Here is a 6,482-nt window from a genome sequence, read left to right on the forward strand (position 1 = left end):
GGATGATACCCCAAACCACGCCGGTGTTGGACACCAACTTTAGACATAATAGAAGTTAGTTTCTTTTCTTTAAAGTGCATTCCCCCATCACTAATGACGACCCTATGGACACCAAATCGGGGGAATATGACCTTTTTAAACATTTTTATCACGGTCTTGGCGTCACAATGAGGTGAAGCAATTGCCTTAACCCATTTCGACACATAATCAACAGCCACTAAGGTATACCTGTTACCTTTACTAGAAGGGAGCGGTCTTTGGAAATTAATGCCCCAGACATCGAAAAACTCAACCTCTAAGATGCCGTTTTGTGGCATCTCATGTCTCTTTGAAATATTCCCTGATCGTTGGCAAGCATCACAAGCTGAAACAAAAGACTTAGCATCAGCAAACAAAGAGGGCCAGTAAAAACCAGACTAAAGTACCTTAGCCACGGTGCGCGATGGACCGTGGTGACCACCATATGAAGAGGAGTGACAACCTTCCAGGACTACTTTGGCCTCCCACTGCGGAATACACCGTCTGTAGAGACCGTCTGCACATTCCTTAAACAAATAAGGATCATCCTGAAATACTTTGCTTAGCGTTATACAGAAAACGCTTCCTCTACTAATGAGAAAGGTCAGGCGGCAGCTTGCCACTGACAACGAAGTTAGCTATATCTGCATACCAAGGTTCTTGGTTAACAATAGACGATATAACAGCAATTAAAGTATCGTCAGGGAAAGAGTCGTCAATAGGTAGAGAATCTTCCCCTTCTTGTCGCATCAGCCGCGATAAGTGATCAGCTACAACGTTCTCAGCTCCTTTCTTATCCTTAATCTGCAAATTAAACTCCTAAAGAAGGAGTATCCATCTCAATAGCCGTGGTTTAACCTCCTTCTTAGCAAGAAGATGCCTCAAAGCTGCATGGTCAGTAAAAACAGTAACTTCTGACCTAACTAAATAAGAACGAAACTTCTCTAAGGCATAAACTACAGCTAGCAGCTCTTTCTCAATGGTAGTGTACTTCACTTGAGCCTCATCCAGAGTTCGGCTCGCATAGTAGATCGCACTCAAAGCTTTGTCTTTCTTTTGGCCTAGCACTGCTCCTAGTGCATAGTCACTGGCATCACACATTATCTCAAACGGCAAGTCCCAGTCGGGAGGCTGTATGATCGGCGCAGAGAATAAAGTCTGCTTTAACCTGTGAAAAGCAGAAAGACACTCATCAGTAAACACAAAAGGGGCATCCTTAAGTAGCAGCTGTGTAAGTGGTTTAGCAATTTTGGAGAAATCCTTGATAAACCGGCGATAAAAGCCGGCGTGACCAAGGAAACTCCTCACCTCCTTAACATTAATAGGAGGTGGTAATTGCTGAATCACTTCCACCTTTGCTTTGTCAACCTCTATTCCCCTATCAGAAACTAAGTGCCCTAAGACAACTCCCTCGTTGACCATAAAGTGGCACTTCTCCCAGTTCAGCACAAGATTAACCTCAATGCAGCGCTTCAACACTTTATCAAGGTTAGACAGACAATTAGAAAAATCAATCCCATAAACACTGAAATCGTCCATGAAAACTTTCATAATAGACTCAATGTACTCTGAAAATATCCCCATCATGCACCTTTGGAAGGTGGCAGGGGCATTACATAAGCCAAAAGGTATCCTGCGATAAGCAAACACGCCTTGAGGACAAGTAAATGTAGTCTTAGCTTGATCGTCTGGGTGTATAGGGATCTGAAAGAACCCTGAATACCCGTCTAAATAGCAGAAAAATTTATGAGAAGCTAACCTTTCTACCATTTGATCAATAAAAGGAAGGGGAAAGTGATCTTTCTTGGTGGCGGCATTAAGCTGTCTGTAATCTATGCACATCCGCCAACCAGTCACTACTCGAGTAGGTATTAACTCATTTTTATCATTCTTAACTACAGTTGTTCCTCCTTTCTTCGGGACCACCTGCACTGGGCTCACCCATTTATAATTACCAACAGCATAAATAATACCTGCTCGAGCAGCTTCATTACCCCAGCCATCACAAAATCCTGCATCTTCTGGTTCAGTCGGCGCTGACCCTGTCTGCAAGGTTTGTGATCTTCCTCCAGCTCTATCATGTGCATAAAAATATCGGGACTAATCCCTTTGATATCGTCCAATGAATAAACCATCGCTTTCCTGTTTTTCTTAAGTACAGCTAACAAAGAGGTTAGCTGATCATTATCAAGCTTAGCACTAACAATGACTGGAAATTGCTCAGTATCGTCTAAGAAAACATATTTTAGATGAGAAGGGAGAGGCTTACGCGCTGGTACCTTTACCTCAATGGAGCAAAGAGTGCAAATCATCTGTTCCACTTGCTCTCCCTCGGCTTCAGTGAGTTCAGGCTCATCTAAATCATCAACAAGCAAATCCAACACAGCGTCATCGTCATCTGGGCTATCTGCACACTCATCAAAAAGCATAAGAGCTTCTAGTGGGTCCTTCATAAAAGAACCCGACCAGAAGTCATAAATAAACTCGTCAATAATATCAACCGAATAACAAGTATCCTCTATTATTGGCCGAGCCAAAGTACTAGGCAGACTGAAAGTGATCGCGTCATCCCCTACTGCAAGAGTCAAATGCCCTTGTTTGACATCAATAACGGCCCCAGCTGTGCAAAGGAAGGGTCTTCCTAAGATAATTGGGGTCCGGGTGTCCTCAACTATGTCTAAAACAATGAAATCAACTGGGATAAGGAACTTGCCTATTTTCACAGGCACGTCCTCTAAGACACCTAAAGGCTTCCTAACAGATCTATCAGCCATCTGTAGGGTAATGTTAGTCATTTTAAGATGACTCATGTTCAGTTTCTTGCAGACAGATAGGGGCATGACACTAACACTGGCTCCTAAGTCACAAAGAGCCTTATCAATAACCACATTTCCTATAATACAGGTAATAGAAAAGCTGCCCGGGTTTTTCATTTTGGGTGGAGCCTTATTTAAAAGTAATATGCTAGACTCCTCCATAAATGAAACCGTCTCAAATTCGCTTAAATCTCTCTTACGCATCACAATATCTTTCATAAACTTAGCGTAAGTAGGTACCTGAGTAACAAGTTTGGTAAAAGGGACAGTTACCTGGAGATTTTTCACAACGTCCACGAACTTACCGTACTGTCGCTCGATCTTTGCGTCCTTCAGACGACCTGGGAAGGGTACTCTGGTAGCAATGATTAGACCCGCAACTTTTTCTTTACCTTTATAAATGCGTGACGTCTCCACAGCAGGGGAAGATGACACGGTAGCGGAATTAGATAGTAAAATAGGATCTCCGCCGCTTCTGGTACTCGATCGAGTACTTTTATCACTCGATCGAGTGATTTCATGTTGAGAAATACTCGATCGATCACTTTCCTTACTCGACCGACCATTGTCCTTTTCTGCTTTACTCGATCGAGCATTTTTATCACTTGATCGAGTAATGTCTTCAGCAAACTTGGTCGATCGAGTAAGAATATCACTCGATTGACTATCTTCAATTTCTGCACTTCTCGATCGACTACTATTTTCACTCGATCGAGTGATGGGATGAATGAATTCACTCGATCGAGTGTCTGGACTACACGCAGCAACAATTTCGTCCAGAAACTCGTCTATGTCATCCTCCGGGGTATCTTCAGCTATAAAGACCCCGTCTTCTGGTACCTTTGGCTCTTCATGAGTAAAGCCAACTTGGAGATTCATTGCACTAACTGGGTCGCATGTCGGTAGAAGCTTGGCTTGGTCTTTCGCGATTGTTAATTGCGCGACTTGTTCTCTCAATTCCGCTATGACAGTTTCTTTCCTATTGCAATTCTCCTGAAACTGTTGTGTTATGCTAAACATAAAGGATTTCAGTTCGGCAATTTCCTCATTAGCAGAAGGAGGAACTGGTTGCATTGCTGGCGTAGAAAGAGTAGGAGCATTCTTTATTTCTTCGTACAGTTGAGAAAAAGGAACTCCTTGCTTGTATTTCTGGTAAGCAAGGACACGCTCCGTACTCGCCAGGCATCCAACAGGGTCATGCCCTTCCATACCACATCTACCACATAGCTCCACATACTCAGTAGTCAAACAAACCTGAGCACTCTCGCTTATAGCTTCTGTAATCTCCACATTACCTAGACTTTTGCTAGGACCTTCCACTGCAGCTACTACCAATTCATTAACTGACTCATTACCTCGGGGGTTCCCATATTCAGAGACATGAATAGCCATCTCCTCAATGAGACGCCACCCTTGGTCATCTTCAACATTCTTCGTGAATCTTCCTTTTGCTATGCTGTCAAGAATAGCTCTCTCGCTCCGATATAATCCGTTATAAAACTGAGTACAAAGGAACCATCGTTTGAACCCGTGATGAGGCACAGAGCAGACAATCTTCTTGAACCTGGTCCAAGCCCCATTCAAATCTTCAGTAGACAGCTGCTCAAAAGAACTAATCTGAGCTCTCAATGCATTGGTGCGCTGCGGTGGGAAATATCGCCTGTAAAAGGCCAAAGCAAGGGAACTCCAGTCGGTTACACCGGCTGCCTCCCCATCAAGATCTCTCAACCACTCCCGGACATCATCAGCTAAAGAAAAGGGAAAGAGGGCTCCCTTCACTTTGTCCTGTGTCACCCCAGCAGAAAGAGGAATGGTAGAGCAATACTCTGTAAACAGCTCTATATGCCTGCACGGATCTTCTTCAGGTACCCCCCTAAAGAGATTTCTCTCTACCAGCTGTAAGTAAGATGGGTGGATTCCAAAGTTTCCCTGATCAGTGATGGGTAATAAGAAACCTTTTGGAAACGAATCCACATTAGGCTCTGTATGGCTGGCTAACTTAGGCATTCTGGCAAATAGACTTTACAAAGCAAACAAATTTCCTGCAAAACTAATCAAAAACTTTGCGGGAAGGAGATCAGTCTCAAGGAATAAATTCCTTGAGACGAGAAACAAACTTAAATGAAGCAACAAAATTGCGCCACCTCCCCGGCAACGGCGCCAAAATTTGACAGGGCAGTCGTATACCTATCAAAAATAACCAACTGGCTCTAACTAATATAGCTAGGGAAGTCGGGTCGAATCCACAGAGAGATGGGAAATTTTCAGCTTTATCTAAGTCCGTCAAGGTAACCGAATTGGGGGGTTTTAATTGATTGATTCTAAACTAATGAGAGTAATGAAGAGAAGTAAAGTAGAGAAAAGGAGTTAAACAGATAGAAGAAACAGCTAAGACAGACGGTTCACCATAATCATTCGGTCAAGTAATCTAGGTCTCAGGTCAATGCAGATACGGTCTGAGGGGCAGTGAATATCTCCTTCCGGTCTCAATTCGCCCTAAAGCACAAATAGCTTAGCTTTCGCCCTAACTATAATGCTCTATTGTTCTCTACTAGTCTCGCCTATTCCAACCTTTTGGTCTAGGTCAAGGGTCACTATGATATAAACGCCTAATTGCGTCGACTCAATTAAACAGATACAATTAATTGCAGCAGTTAACAACAAAGATTATACCAGCATTAACCCAATAAATTGATTACTATCCCTTCATAATTATGGATCCCCTATAGTCTTAGCAGAGGGGAATTAGCTACTCATCACCATTGAACTAACAATAATAACAAATAGATAATTGAAACTAAACATTATAACAATTAATAAAGATTGAATTGAAGCAATTATTATAACAATAAGGAGAGAAAGGATTAAAGCAATGATTAAGATTAAGGGATTAAATATGAATAATAGTACCAATACAATCCGAATTCGAGTAGCAAAAGTGTAGAAAGAACCAAAATCCAATGAACAGTAGCAAAGTCTAGAGTAAAAGTGAATGAGAGAATCCAGAGAGAGGAAGAGAAGAGTTACGTTGTTCCCCCTTCAGTCATATACGAAAATTACTCTCTAAACCTAACCTATGGACTAATTACAAAAGCCCATACGAAATTAGGCGGAAAGTAAACTAAAGCAGGACAAACTACTCGATCGAGTGGAATGAGACCACTTGATCGAGCAAACTAGCGCAAAACCACTCGATCGAGCACTCCTTGCAACGTCTTCTCTTGTGTAAACTTGGACTGCTCGATCGAGCAACCTTAAGAAAATAAAGCATTCGATCGAGCAGAAAAACTACTCGATCGAGCTATTTAAGCACGATATACCTTGAATTACTTCCCGAAACCAGCTCACGCTGAAGGAAATGTAGATTCATATACATATTAACATACTCATATATGTCTAAATTAATTTGTCATAAAATTAAAGCGGATTTTATGCATGAGAACAATAATAAAATAGAGGAGAAATTATGTCCTTACTTTGATGATTTCGGTTAAATGGGCACAAGAGAGATCACCTTTCTCTCTTGTTCTTGAGCTTTTCCTTATGGAAGAACAAGATCCAAGTGTAGGATCTCTCCCTAAGCTTTATACCCAAGGCTTTCTCTTAATTTAATTAATATTACAAATACTAGTATAATATTAATCAAGG

Source organism: Silene latifolia, chromosome 11 (assembly GCF_048544455.1).
Source record: "Silene latifolia isolate original U9 population chromosome 11, ASM4854445v1, whole genome shotgun sequence".
NCBI classification, from domain to species: domain Eukaryota; kingdom Viridiplantae; phylum Streptophyta; class Magnoliopsida; order Caryophyllales; family Caryophyllaceae; genus Silene; species Silene latifolia.